General features: G+C 38.4%; 1 protein-coding gene across 1 annotated transcript in view; it reads left to right on the forward strand.

Annotated features, from left to right (window-relative positions):
* Positions 1 to 524: 524 nt before the first annotated feature.
* SYT12 (synaptotagmin 12) overlaps positions 525 to 15,049 on the forward strand; it is a 44,104-nt gene continuing 29,579 nt past the window's right edge. The window contains exon 1 of the mRNA XM_070957364.1: positions 525 to 606. The gene's annotated coding sequence lies outside the window, so the exon portion shown is untranslated. The remainder of the gene's footprint in view (positions 607 to 15,049) is intronic.

Here is a 15,049-nt window from a genome sequence, read left to right on the forward strand (position 1 = left end):
GGCGCTTTTTTTTTTTTCTTTATTAGCAGGGACGAATACTTTCCCCAAGGGCATTTTTGGTGCAGGGACGGAGCGCAGCGCCTGTGTTTCGCGGGACTCTTCCTTCCCCCCCCCCTTGACCTCGTGCTTCTGGTCTCCCCGGGGAATCTCCTCCACAGAGCACAGGCGGGGATGTTCCGCTGGCGCGCTGAGCGGCCTCTCCAGTCATTGCAGGGGGACGCCGTGGCGCTCCCGCAGTTTTAGGCAGGGGACGGGCTTCCATTCATTCCCCGAAGCCGCCGGCCAGCGCGAGGTTAGCTAAACCGCTCGGAGCGGCAAGAAAGGCGCCAATTCGCGTCCTCCCCGCGAATCGCCAGCCCTAGACTCGCTCTCTTTGCAAAGGGAGCCTTACGGCTTCCTTCCCAGCTGGAAAAGAGGGGGGGCGGGGTAATTCAAGCTGCCGCCGCCGCTTATCCTCCATGGGAGGAGCCCCGTCAGAAGACTTGTGCCTCTGCCTCTTCTCAGGCCGTTGCCGGAGCAAAGGCGGCGTGTCGATGAGGGGCCGTTGAGAGCCCGAGCTGCAGCAGAGTTTGCGGGTCGTCAGTCCTGCACCAAACTCCCGGCGAGGTAAGTGGCGCGGCGGTTGCTCCTGCTGCTTATTAGGGGCGTTTTTGGAACTAAGCACCGGGTGGGAAGCGGCGGTCGAGGTGGACTAGCCAAACCCCCGCCGACGGAGCCGTTTCTCTGGAAAAGAGCGGCTGTTTTGTAATGCGATCCGCTTGGCGCGCTCGCCGCTCCGGTGCACTTTAAAGCGGCGCTTTAGTTTCGCTGCCCGGGAAGGTGGTTTTTTTTTTGTTTTGTTTTGTTTTTTGTTTCCCCCGCTCGGTTGCGATGGCTGTTTTCCCGTCGACGGATCCCGATTGTACGGACCGACCCCAGCGGCCTCTGATGGGAGTGGAAAGATAAGGACGCTGCAAAATGCGCGCCTCGGTTCCGCGGACCTTTGCAAGGGAGAAGGGTTGACCGAGGATGCCTGACTGCCGGACCGATCTGACCTTCTTTGAGAGGCGGAACTGTCCGGAGAAGTCCAGCTGGCCTAACAGTGTCCTATCAGGCCGTCGTTGAACGTCAGTAAGAAAGCTAGGAGAGGATTCGGGGCGAGAGGGAATCGGACCGCTACAAGGCTAGGCGCTACAAGCAGCCAAGGACGGAGACTCGGAGAAGTGACCTTTGCAATCCCACACTGGGATAAAGCCCGAGGAAAGGACCGTTTATGCCTAAAGGGATATAAGACGTTCCCTTTAAAAAGTTCTAGGGTTTTTTTGCAATGCAAAGACCTCCGAATAAATATGTTGAAATAAATATGTGAAAATATTTACAGACCCCTCTCATCCTGGACATAAACTGTTTCAACTCCTACCCTCAAAACGACCCTATAGAGCACCGCACACCAGAACAACTAGACACAAGGACAGTTTTTTTCCGAACGCCATTGCTCTGTTAAACAAATAATTCCCTCAACACTGTCAAACTAGTTACTAAGGCTGCACTACTATTAATCTTCTCATCGTTCCTATCACCCATCTCCCACTTATGACTCTATGACTGTAACCTTGTTGCTGGTTTCCTTAAGATTTATATTGACTGTTTCCCTATGACTATCATTAAGTGTTGTACCTTATGATTCTTGACAAATGTATCTTTTCTTTTATATACTCCGAGAGTGTTTGCACCAAGACAAATTCCTTGTGTGTCCAATAGAATTCTATTCTATTCTATTCTATTCTATTCTATTCTATTCTATTCTATTCTATTCTATTCTATTCTATTTTGTTGTACACCTCCTAAGTCGGCAGAAGCTGCCCCCCCCCACTCCCCAGTGAATTTTTCAGTGAATCTCCTTTGAGCGAATGGGGTAGGACTCGGGCCGGCAGCTTAGTCTGCCCCGCAGGATGCTTTTTAGGTTGTCTGTGCGCTCAGAAGCACGGAGGTGTGTGGGGGTTTTTTACACCTGCTTTGTGTATAGGAACGATGGCAACGCAGAGCCTTCCTAGAAGTTCTCTTCTTCTGCCAGAAGGATGTCCAGGGAAAGCTCGCAAGCTTTCATATCTGGGTCAGAGAGGGAGGCTTGCTGGGGATTGAAGTGGGGCTTCTTCCCCACCGGGTAACACCACGCTCTGGGGTATTTGGTGGTAGTGTAGTCAGTTGGTAGCAGGAGCAAGGATTCGGAGTGGCTTTCTCCCAGCCATTGCGAGGTCTCTGTGAGCCCGAGCGAGGGGGAAACGGTGGGGATGAGAGGGGGGGGGGCTGCGGATTGACGCTAAAAAAGGATGAAGAGATGGCTGCTCCTGTCACTTGGCTTTTGCAGCAGCTTCGCTTCAGAGCTGCCTTGGGGATATTTCCCCTTCGAGTTTCTGGGTACAGATAAAAGTATCTTTGCTGAGCCGGATAATGTTAGTAAGGACTCAGCAGGCTCAGATAAAGACCCTTGGGTTTATTTTTCCTCTAAAGGCGTCCTGGGTGTTATATTTCCTTCCTTCCTTCCTTCCTTCCTTCCTTCCTTCCTTCCTTCCTTCCTTCCTTCCTTCCTTCCTTCGAAAACAGGATTGTAATACATGTGAATAATGAAGGAATATATTTTGCATTTACAAGTGTTGCTATTGATTGGCAAAAGCTTCAAGATTAGGCAGAATGTGAGGTAGACTAACAATTTGCATGGGGAAATGCAAAATCCATTTGGAATTCTCAAAGTGAAACAGGATTTATTTTATTAATTTGCTTGCAGTACTCCCTCTGAAGGTGCCTTCATTAACAATATTTACGGTATTTTTCCTTTTTAGTACCTAGCCTTTTTGTTAGGCAATCACAGCAGGAAATGCTATATTTTACCCATTTTCTCTTCCCCCCAAATGTAGTTCTTTGAGGCCAGAAACTAAAACTGGCTGAACATAGGTTTTGAAACATTTCTATTAGCCATATTCCAAACTCTATTCACTGACCCAGATCAATTTTACAACAAGTGCATTAATATTCAGTAATATATAATATATTCAGAAACAGCATCAATGAAGTGGCTTTGTGCTAAATCTTCAGAAATTCTGTCAAAAACCAAATAAAATTGTATCATGATGTTAATGTTTGACTGGGATAATAATGATGGTTTCAACCACCCTCTCGTGAAACAATCTCTTTAGAATATATAATTTTAGGCTCATTTGTCTGCAAGAAAGACAATATACAGCAGAGCAAGATTTAAGGTAAAACATCCACATGTAGAGTTCATTTTTGGTTGACTTTGTGGTTAGATCCATGTACCTTTCTTGGTAGCTGCATAGAAATGTTTGCTGTTGCTTTCTTTTAGGCTGTTTTTTTTTCCAATTTCCTCTCTTAATCTAAGGCCTTGGAATGCCCTTACAGTCCCCAAATGTTAACCAGGGCAGTCCTACTTAGCTTCTGAACTAGATTAGCTGCTGCTATTTGTGAAGACAGTAGAATTCAACTTTAAGGAATATGTTCATCAAAGTTAATGAACTCTTTCTTCCAAAGCAAAATAATGTACTATCTGCCATCCTACTGACAACATCCTTAAAAATACTCCATTAAAATTTCTATTGCACATCCTTTTATTAAGCTAGCCTACTTGAATACATTAATATAAGGGTGGGGTTTTTTGCCAAAATAACAGACTGAAGAACTGTATCTGCCACAAGCAGGAAGTGATTATTTACAAGTGCACTGTATGTATATATATTTCATACATCTTAACTACCAATCTCCTTCAGATAGGACCATTTGTATATCTACAATTTCCATACTATAATGGTCCCTAGCAAAGAAAGAGTAGACATATCTCATAGTACCCTTCTGCATTTCTCTAGGGAACCCAACTTTGGAAATTGTGGCCTTGGAGATAGATATAATTTATTTCTCCTTCCTACAAAGTTTGATGATAAATTCATGTCACTTGTCATAAATAGAATGAAAGTACCATTTTCTATAACTGTATTCTTTACTTCCATTGCATAGTGATTGTTTTGATCAAACTTATACAAACTCTTATGGTATCAGAGTCCAAAGGATAGGCTAAAGCGAGATTCATCTTACAGTCACCTTACTTTGGAATTGTTTTAATACTACTGTATGTGAACAACAAACTGCTGCAAATAGAGTAGTAACATTTGAAAAAGGTGGCTCTATTTTAACAGAGGTTTAAAAATTCTGCAGATCATTTTGATTCAAGGGAACATGCTACTGCAACACAATCTATACATTATGCAATATGATGTTTAATCAAGATGAATTTCTGCTTATGTTGTAGTAAAATGCCATTATTGTGTCAGGTTATCTCCTTTCAGCTGAGTTGGTCTCAGTATACTATGTTTAACTCTTAATTGCTATGAAATGGGCAACAGTATGGTGTCTTTCAAGGTAAAATCAATGGCCCTTGTGGCCATTAACAAGTGATGCTGCATGTAGTCTCAGTATATAACAAAAGCTTATAACTTTGTTGATTCCTTTTCTTTTTACTAAAAAGCATTCCATGAAAACTTCCACAATGAGTGGCTGAGATTAGAATATATGCTCCTATCTGATGACTATGGTCTATGGAAAATTGTGACTTGAAATTTAAGAAGATAAACGGTAAAGAACATAAATTAACAAGCGAAAAGAAACATACAAATAGTTGGGAAGAAAAAAAAGATGTGATGGATCTGAATGAAGAGTTCTGATCTGCAGTAGAATTGATGAGTATATATGGGGAAGCAAAGCTGTAGGTTGAATTAGGAATGAAAGGGTCAATATATATGTCAGAACATATGAATTGGTGTCACCTAGAATATTATATAACTATATAAAAATAGGAACTTGTAGATTCGTAATAGTTGCATGTTATGCTCCAGTGAATGATGATAATGGAAAACTAAGGATAAGAATTTGGAAAAATTGTACAGCATTCTGAATGAATGTATACAGGAAAAAATTAGGTAGCAGGAAGGGAATGGTGGGAATAAAATGAGAGAGCACTGTAACAGTTTTTGAGTTACTTGGTGCCTCAAGGATTAATGAGAATTAGGCTTGTTTGGTAAGCAGCTCTTAGAAAAAAGATTTCTTTTGAAGGCATAGTTTAAGCATGGGTCTGTTAATCTGCGCACACAGAAAAACAATGAATTTTAAGAATTGATTCTTTATGATGAAGGATTTAGAGAATTAATGGAAGGATACAAAAATGGTGAGAGGTCTTTATTTGTGTGTGTCAAGACAAGATGCAATAAAATCTAATTTTAAAGGGTGCTGAAAGAATGTGGACTGAACACAAGAATGTGTGACCAGGACAAAAGAAGAACATTGAGCATTAAGATGGTTTTGATCACATAGAAAAAATGAATGAGGGTCACATGGCAAAACAAATATTTGAAGGACAAATTAACTGGTTAAGAGGAAGGGAAGACAAAGTCCTTGTTGAATATCGTTGAAGAGATCCTTAAAAAGGAAAAGACAAGGATTTTAAAGAATAAAAGGCAGTGTTTGTGGTTGTGATAAAAAAAAATAGAGAACTAAAGTGAGGTATTATATTATGCCTTTTATTTCTTCTACTTACCAATTCTTACTTCTTTTCTGTGCTTTGCATGGTTGCTTAACCCAAAGGGAATGATACGGTGGTTATTTATGTACACGTTTGTAGGACCTCACTGTTCTGAGACATTAATTTAGAAAATTTCATTTGACTTTAGGCTCTTTCAAGAATATGCCATCTAAGCTTTTTCATTAGCTTTAGTGCTGGGAAATTTGAGGGCAGATTTTATAATATCAGGTTCATAAATCTGCTGATAGAAGGTAACATTTTCCATGGAAGTGTATGTTTGTGAGATAAAATGTTACCATTGGTATTTGGATTTTCTCATACTGATGCATGATACTCATATCCTTTTAGATTTGTTGTTTTACTAAAGCAAGAAAAGCTGGGATCCAAGTACAGGTAGTCTTTGACTTACGGCCACAATTGAGCGCAAAATTTCTGTTGCTAAGCAGAATAGTTGTTAAATGAGTTTTGCCCCATTTTATGATCTTTCTGCCACAGTTTTTAAGACCTTTCCATTATTCATCCTCATTCACACAGCTAGAATTGAAATGGGACGAATGGGAAAATGTGTGTCTACATGCAGTCTTCAATCTCTCACTTTTGCTTGGAGGAAGCAGTTGTCCCTGTCATCCCCCCAGTCAAAAATGCTCATTTCTCTGGAGCCAGTGGACATGTGGCAGTCACCACCATCACACTGAATCTATCACCTGAGTTATCTTTTCTCTCTGGCCCCTATTCCCCTCTTTTCTCTTCACCTGGCAATTCAGTTCAGTTTCTATTTCCCGTCCTATGCTGTCCCCACTATTCTGTGCTTCTCTCCTTCCTTTCCTTTCAGCTTCCCTTCTGAATAGCGATTTGCTCTCCCTGTCAACTTGCTTGTCAGCTTGTTTTTTTTAAATATTACTTAAAGGCTGAAGAACCTTCTGCTTAGATTGAATCTTGATATATTCCTGTTTTAATTAGAGATCTGATTTCTGTTTTTTTTCCCCTCCTCCTTTTGGGTGGGTGAATACCTTTGCAAATCTTTGGGTCTCCTGTACATTTTGCTACATCCCTTTTGTGAGCAGGGCAGGGTTGCATAAAGCATAAAATTGAAAAATAGGGGGAATAATAATAACAAGGTATGTAGGAATTTTGTAGAATGAGAAACGATAATAGTTTATACTGTATTTCCCTGAAAATAAGACCGGGTCTTATAGTAATTTTTGCTCCAAAAGACAAAGCATTAGGTCTTATTTTCCGGTTAGGTCTTATTTTGGGGGAGATGTGGTACTAAAATGTGTCCGTCTGACTGATTATCTTAACGGGGACTTATTTTGGGGGTAGGGCTTACATTATGAGCATCCTGAAAAATCATGCTAGGGCTTATTTTCCTTTTCTGTCTTATTTTCAGGGAAACAGGGTAGTAGTGTAACCTATATTATAAATTATGCACTATAGCTAGGAATTCTCAAAATTGAAGTCCCAGCTCATCTAGAAGGCATCAGATTGAATAAGGCTAAACTAGAGGGAACTTATTAGAGTGCACTTTCTGCATATGGTTTTCTCCCATTTTCTATGGGTTGTCCTCACAAGAACACCATTGTTGCTATAATCTGACTGAGTGTGGGTAAGAGTCTATATGCAGGCTTATTCTATGACAATAAAATTAATGAAATGTCAATATTTTCCCACTCAAACAAATCCATAGAGTGCCCTCTGACAACCCTTTTTAAAGTGACCCAAACTCTAATGGGCAGAAACAGGCAAGAGGACTGTCTTAGGGCCATTATGAAGCACTTTCTAGTCATGTCAAGTATACAGTTGCTTAGATTCACTCAGCTTGATGCTGTTTGGGCAAATCCAGAGGAGATATTAATTTTAATCAAGCTTGTGCTTTCTATTTTGAGATAAACTAAGTGCACCTTTGATTCAGGAACTCTTTGTTCTTTATGTATATTTTTTTCCTTGTCACCCATTTCAAAATGTTATTATTTCTTTCCGGCAAATGGTGTGTGCTTTCCTCGGCTTCATGTAGTCCTTCCTGTCATCACTCTCTTGGCTACAGCAGCTCATAAAGGAAACTAATGAGAATCTGTCTAGAATCACTTTTGTCTTCATTAGATTTTCATCACCCACCACTGGCTCCATCCATGCTTTAACGAAACTACTAGTGACAAATTGTCAGTACACTATTAAATAATGTTGCTCCAGGATATGAAAACAGAACTTCAACAACAATCCATGGACATCCAGCTGGGATATTTACATGAAGTCCTAGAACAGTAACACAGAAACATTTTTAAGGGAAAATAAAACGTTGCATGAGGATACAAACTACCTTATAATGGTTCCAATCATTTTTTCGTGTAGCTCTAGAATGCCTCATCTGACTGGCAGCTCTCCAGAGTCTGAAACCAAGAGCTACATATGAACATAGAACATAAAGTAATAGGGTTGGAAGCAACCTTGGGGGGGGGGTCCCTTAATGATCATTAAGATTTATTTGAGATACGTTTTGCCTTGAGATACCAGTGATTGAAATGGTGGCCTTCTGCATGCCAAAGCAGCACTTCAGCCAGTAGGCTGAAAAATGAGAACAATCTTAATGAATTAAATGTAGATGTGTTCTTTTAAAAGCAGTTCTTTTAAAGTTAGAAGAATTCTGCTGGCATTCACTCATTAGAGATTGGTTTCTTCAGACTTTGGAGCACAAAAGAAACAACATTTAATGTGTAATTTCATTCTCCTTTTGAAATTTTATCAAAGAAGATATCTATTAAGGGACATTTTGAAATAAGGGAAAATGTTTAATGGAAAGAAAAAAAATGAAATACTGAAATTTACTGGAAGTTTGTTTATGTCCTAACATTTCTGTTTTTCTGTTGTTTTCATCCTGTGCTATTCTGACTATAGACTTCCAAGGCCTAAGATTGTTCCTGGTTTTATTTAATATGTATATATATAATTTCAAAATTAAGTGGACTGCACTGCAGTCAGTTTTGAAATTCACAATAGCATACAGCCAGTTAGCGAAGAAAAGCTCAGTAGCATTGTCTGGTAAATAAGATTACTTTTCCTTGGCAATGTGTACTAGGTGAGTCTGTTTATAGGAAGACACCCCATAATCTTCATAGTACTGCTTTGATGTGTAGTTAAGTGACATATCTTGATAAAGAGGCTACTGTATATAGAGAAGGATGTCAGCGGAAAGTCTTTAAATATAATTGATGTGAAAGAAATTAGCTAGACATCTAGCTCCTAAGACACTTAGTGCCATCAAGACTTCTTGACCTGAATTTCAAAGCTTAATGCTTCCTGGATTCCTCAGGAATCCAGGAAATGAGCCATGTATGAATTATAGGGGCAACACAGCTTGACTCTTCTATATCTTCTGATGGGAATCCTTGCTATTTTCAGTTGGCGGGGAATATTTAGAACATTAACAATATGTTGTAGACATATGTACACTTGTGAAAATGTTCCTGTCCTGAGAATTTTTCCAGATAAGAAATCCATCATTTTTATTATGTAAGAATATATCTGGGGTTCTAGTGCAGGGGTGGGCAACTATGGCCCATTTATGACTTGTGGACTTCAACTCCCAGAATTCCTGAGCCAGCCATGTTAGCTCAGGAATTCTGGGAATTGAAGTCCACAAGTCATAAAAGGGCCATAGTTGCCCACCTCTGTTCTAGTGGAATCCACTAGATTGGATTGGAAATATAAGTACTCCTAAAAGATATTTTACAACATTCAGCTTCCATATATAATATTTAAAAAATTAAATGTATGCAGTCTTGTGCAGAAACTGATTCATGGATTGAGAAAATGTCAGATGAGTTGACAGTGGAATAACCCATTGTTGGGTTCCAAAATTTTTTACTACCAGTCCTATGGGTGTGGCTTGGTGGGCATGGCAGGGGAAAGATACTGTAAAATCTACATTTCCACCCCACTCCAAGGGAAGGATACTACAAAATCCCCATTCCCTCCCCACTCCTGGGGCAAGGATTTCCTCCCAATCAGCTGGGACATAGGAGGCAGAGAATAGATGGGGGCGGGGCCAGTCAGAATTTTTACTACCAGTTCTCCAAACTACTCAAAATTTCCGCTACCGGTTCTCCAGAAGTGGTCAGAACCTGCTGAAACCCACCTCTGGAATAACCCCTTATATAATTATGCTTGTTTATTTAAAATGTTTCTAGGTGGTGAGATTTCAGATGAATCTCACAGAATCAATTACATAAAAACATTCAGGCAATAAACATTAACTAAATTATAGGATTAAATAAAACAGATTTTTTTTCCTCCCCAAATCACATTTCTTCTTCAAAAAAATGAAACATATCTCTCTGCAGCTTTTGTTAACATCCCACAAAGCCAAATCTATATGGCCCAGTTAATAGGAATTTTCATTTGGATTTAGGAAACTTGTAGGTATTTAGAATAGCCAGGAATGGAGACCTCCCATCTTTAGCCCTCTACAGGGTTGCACTTGCCCCTTTGGAAGGGGTGCACAATTTAGGGATTCCAAAGACAACTGGACTTTTTGGGGTTTTGCCTTGAAAAATCATAGACACAATTTGGGGATCTTCTTGGACTCATAGATCTTGTTCTAGGAGCAAGTGGCAGCTCTAGCCAGGAAGGCTTTCATACAGATCCATGTATTGTGATGCATCAATTGTGCCCTTGCTTGGGCAAGGAAGCCTTTAAATCCTTGGTCTCCTTGCATTTAGGTGATTACAATTCATTCTACATGGGACTACCCCTGAAGACCACCTGGAAGCTGCAGCTGGCCTACAGTGCAGTGACATGGGTGGTTATAAGGGTGCCATGATATGCTGATGTAATACCTCTTCTTCATAGGCTAAAACTAGGCTCCTGATATTGGAAATAAAGCCCTTCATGTATATGGCTTAGTTATATGAGGACTATCTTTCTTCCATGATTCCTACCAATTGTGTATAATCAGGCAGTTGGTATGCTCTAGTTTCCATCTATTAAGTAATGTCATCTGATGGTACCTAAGAATGGTACCTAAGATACTTAAAAATAGCTTTCAGAATCTAGTTCTTTCCCTAGCCTCTGGACTGTAGTAGGTATAGGCCTCTTATGTACAGGCAGTCCTCAATTCATGACTATAATCAAGCCTGCCCATTATGGTTGGAAGTGATGATGGCTATTAAGTGAAGCACCCATGTGATTGCCTTACTTACAACCCTCCCCCAGCCCTGCTCTCACTAATATGGTCATTAATGTGCAGGCCATTAAGCAGAGCATGGAGTGCCTCAAGGCCCCAGGGAAAGCCCTGGAAGTTGCAGGACTTTCCCCAGGCTGCCCCCACCCCCATGCTCTGCTTTCAGCCCAATGTTTTTTTGCTTGTGTTTTTTAATGTATATTATACTTTAAATATTATATATTATACTTCCCAGAGTGGCAATGGAATTGGCCAGCTTTATACATTTAATAAATGAATAAATCCATGCAATGACAATAAAGTAAACTAAACAAACCACCATTTCAATACATGACTATATAATATATATAGTGATTAATATATGGAAACTTATATAAATACAAATAGCATACATTCCCTTTGTATATATGTGGAAAATCTCAACTGTGTGCTGAATTTATATGTAACAATAGTAAGTGTTTATTATTTCACTATGGTATGCCTGGGTTGGACAGTATTTCTATTTTGTTTAGAAACTCAATGTGTGAAGTAATCTACCGAGACCCTGTCTTATATTTTTTTGAACCCTGAAATAAGCACTTGGCCTTATTGCCATGCGCTCATAAGCCCGATTGGGCTTATTATCAGGGGATGTCTTACTTGGGGAGAAACAGGGAAAATTTATAAAAACTTCAAAAATATGGTTATTAAGGCAGATACTTTCTTTTTTTTTTTTTTTTATTGAAAAAGTTTTCAAATACAAATTTTCCCCCTTTTTTCCTTCCCCCCTCCTCCCTAACCCCCCCTCGCCACCCATCCCCCCGTGACTTCTTCACACCAAAAACCTAATTCGTAACAGATTACATAATATTTTACCATCGCCTTACTCCCTCCTCTATATACTGACCCTTACTTACTAAAAATATTATTAATATTGTTACTTTCCCCTTTTACCATACATTTCAAAAAAAAAAGCAGTCTGCTATAACATTGTATGATAACTTCTAGTTTAGCATAATATTATTATAACTCCCAATTTAGCAATAATCTGCCCTTTTTGTCCTCCCCAAAACTTATATCTATGTATTATTACAACATTTCAAAGCAACCTTCCACTTTAAGACTGTATAATAGATCCTACTTTAACATTTATTCTTTGTGTATATTAATATAACATTTCAAAGCAGCCTTCCCCATAAATCCTAATTTAACATTTATTCAACTCTATCCATTTCCTCCACTACCCTAAATATATCACTTAAACATCCCTTTTCTTAAGCTAATCCATCAGTAGACTAACATATTTCCACCCACTTTCCTACAAAATTATCATGCACAACAATTCTTAATATCTTCAATCCACTGCCCACTCTGCTAATATATATATATATATATGTATATATTCCGTTATTTAAAAAAAAAAAAGACAATAACTTTAAATTTATAATCCATATAATATCTTCTTTAATGTCTTTCCACTGGATTGTTGAGTCCCTCATCCATAATTGGGTAACGTAGCATCCTGGTGCAACAGTTTGTTCAAAGTCTTCAGTCATCATCTGCCCCCATCAGTAATGAATATCCTCATATATATATAAAAGTAAAAACAACCACCCGAGTGACATTATGATTGTATTCCATATAGTTGTAATTGTGGCTTTCATCAGGATTATTAATTCCCATCATCGTAATGGGTAACAACCAGATCTTCTGCATGCCCCAACGTAGCTCTCTTGCCTTGTAACTCAGAATAGTTATAATATATTTATCAATACAAGAAAAAAATCCAAAATAGATAATTCAAATCCAACAGTTTAAGGCTCTTTTCACATCCCAAAATTACGGCATTGCAGAGGTCTGTCACTGTCCTCAGGATGATATTAACCAATACTTCGCCTCCACTATCTTTTCACATATTCATTCATTTTTTTAAAATCACTGGCTTCACCGTTGCTTAATTTAGAAATTTCTGTTTTTATGAGACCTATTTCTTTTTTTCTTTTCTTTTTGTGGGTTTAATTTCCATCCTGTTTTCCTTTCTACAAGTTGTATATCAACTGATCGGTTTTCATTCTGCTTTATAAGTTGATCTTGTTGGTTTTGTTTTTGTATCTCATATTTCTTTTTTGCCAATTGCATATCAGCTAATTGATTTCCATACTTGTCTTTAACTTGGTGAATCATCACGTTGAAATCAGATGCCGCTTCTCTCATATTTGTAGATAATCCAGCTGGAGTATCGAGAGAATCCAAAGACAATTTGTCTACCGCAACCTCTGTAATTCGATGTTTTCCCTTTATTTCCAACTCCTTCTGCTTATCCTGTATTGTGCCTATAGATGTTAAGTTCATTTTCAAAATTTTTTGATAAAATTCTTCCGCTTTTTCAACAGTATCTAATTGGTATCTTTCTCCTTGATATCTCAATATTATGCCAACTGGGGCATCCCACCTAAATGGAATATTTCTGTATTTTAACTCAGTCACCAGAAAACCAAATTTCTTCCTTTCCATTAACATCTTGGGGGGGGAGCTCTTTGTAGATCCATATCTTTCTTCCATACAATTGCAAAGTAGAATTGAAGGAATTTTGCACAATATTATTCCTAATTTCCTTATCTGTAAAATAAATCACCACATCTCTAGGCAATTGCCTTTGCTTTGCAATCCAGGAGTTTATTCTGTACACTCTGTCAATCCTACAAAACACTTCCTCAGGTTGAACCTTTAAAACCCAGCCAGAATTTCAGAAGATATTTTCCTTAAATCATCTCTGTTATTTTCCTGCAAACCTCTGAGTCTGATCGCATATTCTGTAAAATTGTAATGCACCATTAGGACCTCTCTTTCAATCCGTTGTTGTAAATTTTCTGCATTACAAGACTTTTGTTCAACCTCCATTTTAGATTTTTCTTCTGAGCTATTGTCTTGAATATTTGTCAAATCATTTTCAATTTTTTGTATTTTATTATCCAAATTGTCCTCAATTTCTTCCACTTTAGACTCTAATAAGTTAGTATTTTCATCCAACTTAATCATAAATCCTACAAAACCATTAGCCATTTTTATAATCTTTCGATCCAGAATATCAAACTTTAATTGCACTAATTCTTTAATTTCCTGCTTAAATTTTTCAAAGTTCTGATTCACAATCTCATCCCTTCTTACAATCTCCTCCAAAAGAAATTCAATTATATTAAAATCAGTTTTCTGAGACTGGAGCTTTAAAACTTGGTCACGTAATTTGTTAATGGGGGAATCCCCCCCCATTGCTTGTTTGTCCGGCTGTTTGCAATGACAATAAAGTAAACTAAACAAACCACCATTTCAATACATGACTATATAATATATATAGTGATTAATATATGGAAACTTATATAAATACAAATAGCATACATTCCCTTTGTATATATGTGGAAAATCTCAACTGTGTGCTGAATTTATATGTAACAATAGTAAGTGTTTATTATTTCACTATGGTATGCCTGGATTGGACAGTATTTCTATTTTGTTTGGAAACTCAATGTGTGAAGTAATCTACCGAGACCCTGTCTTATATTTTTTTGAACCCTGAAATAAGCACTTGGCCTTATTGCCATGCGCTCATAAGCCCGATTGGGCTTATTATCAGGGGATGTCTTACTTGGGGAGAAACAGGGAAAATTTATAAAAACTTCAAAAATATGGTTATTAAGGCAGATACTTTCTTGAATTGTAAATATATTTAACATTTATATTACAAAAACTCCAAAATTGTACAAGAACATGCCACTGAGTCTCCTACTACTCTTAATACTGTAATCCTTATGGTTAACACAAAATTGGCTGTTATGTAAAAAGATACTTTTTTGTTGTATAAACTGAAACATAGATTTGTACTTAAAATATCTTTTACTTGAATTTCAAAGATTATTTTCTTTTTGGATGGCTTGAGTCTAACCTTAAATAGTGACCATAATTTTAATTCCAAAGTAGAGGAGTAAGACAGATGATGTGACTTAGATGTGCAGACTATAAAAGTCATAGTTCCAAACCAAAACGTTGTAACACCAAAATTGAACTACTTCTTGAGAGAGACAAACCATATTGAGCCCCCTAATCAACATTCATCTGAATGTCTTCTTGCCAATATGCTTTGATATTCAAGCAGCTGCGAACTGACTCAAAGACTATGCTTGGCTCCCATTAGAAAGGGATAGGCTCAGTTGAATGCCAGGATTTGCTGGAGCAAGTTGGTATGTAGAGCTGTCCATGGTCCTGAAAATCCGCTTGAATGATTGGCTGATCATGTTTGGCCTACTGTCTTCCATGAGAGATTTCCTATGTATGGA

This window comes from Pituophis catenifer, unplaced genomic scaffold (assembly GCF_029215685.1).
Source record: "Pituophis catenifer annectens isolate HBS135680 unplaced genomic scaffold, rPitCat1.0.hap2 SCAF_1, whole genome shotgun sequence".
In the NCBI taxonomy this organism is placed as follows: Eukaryota; Metazoa; Chordata; class Lepidosauria; order Squamata; family Colubridae; genus Pituophis; species Pituophis catenifer.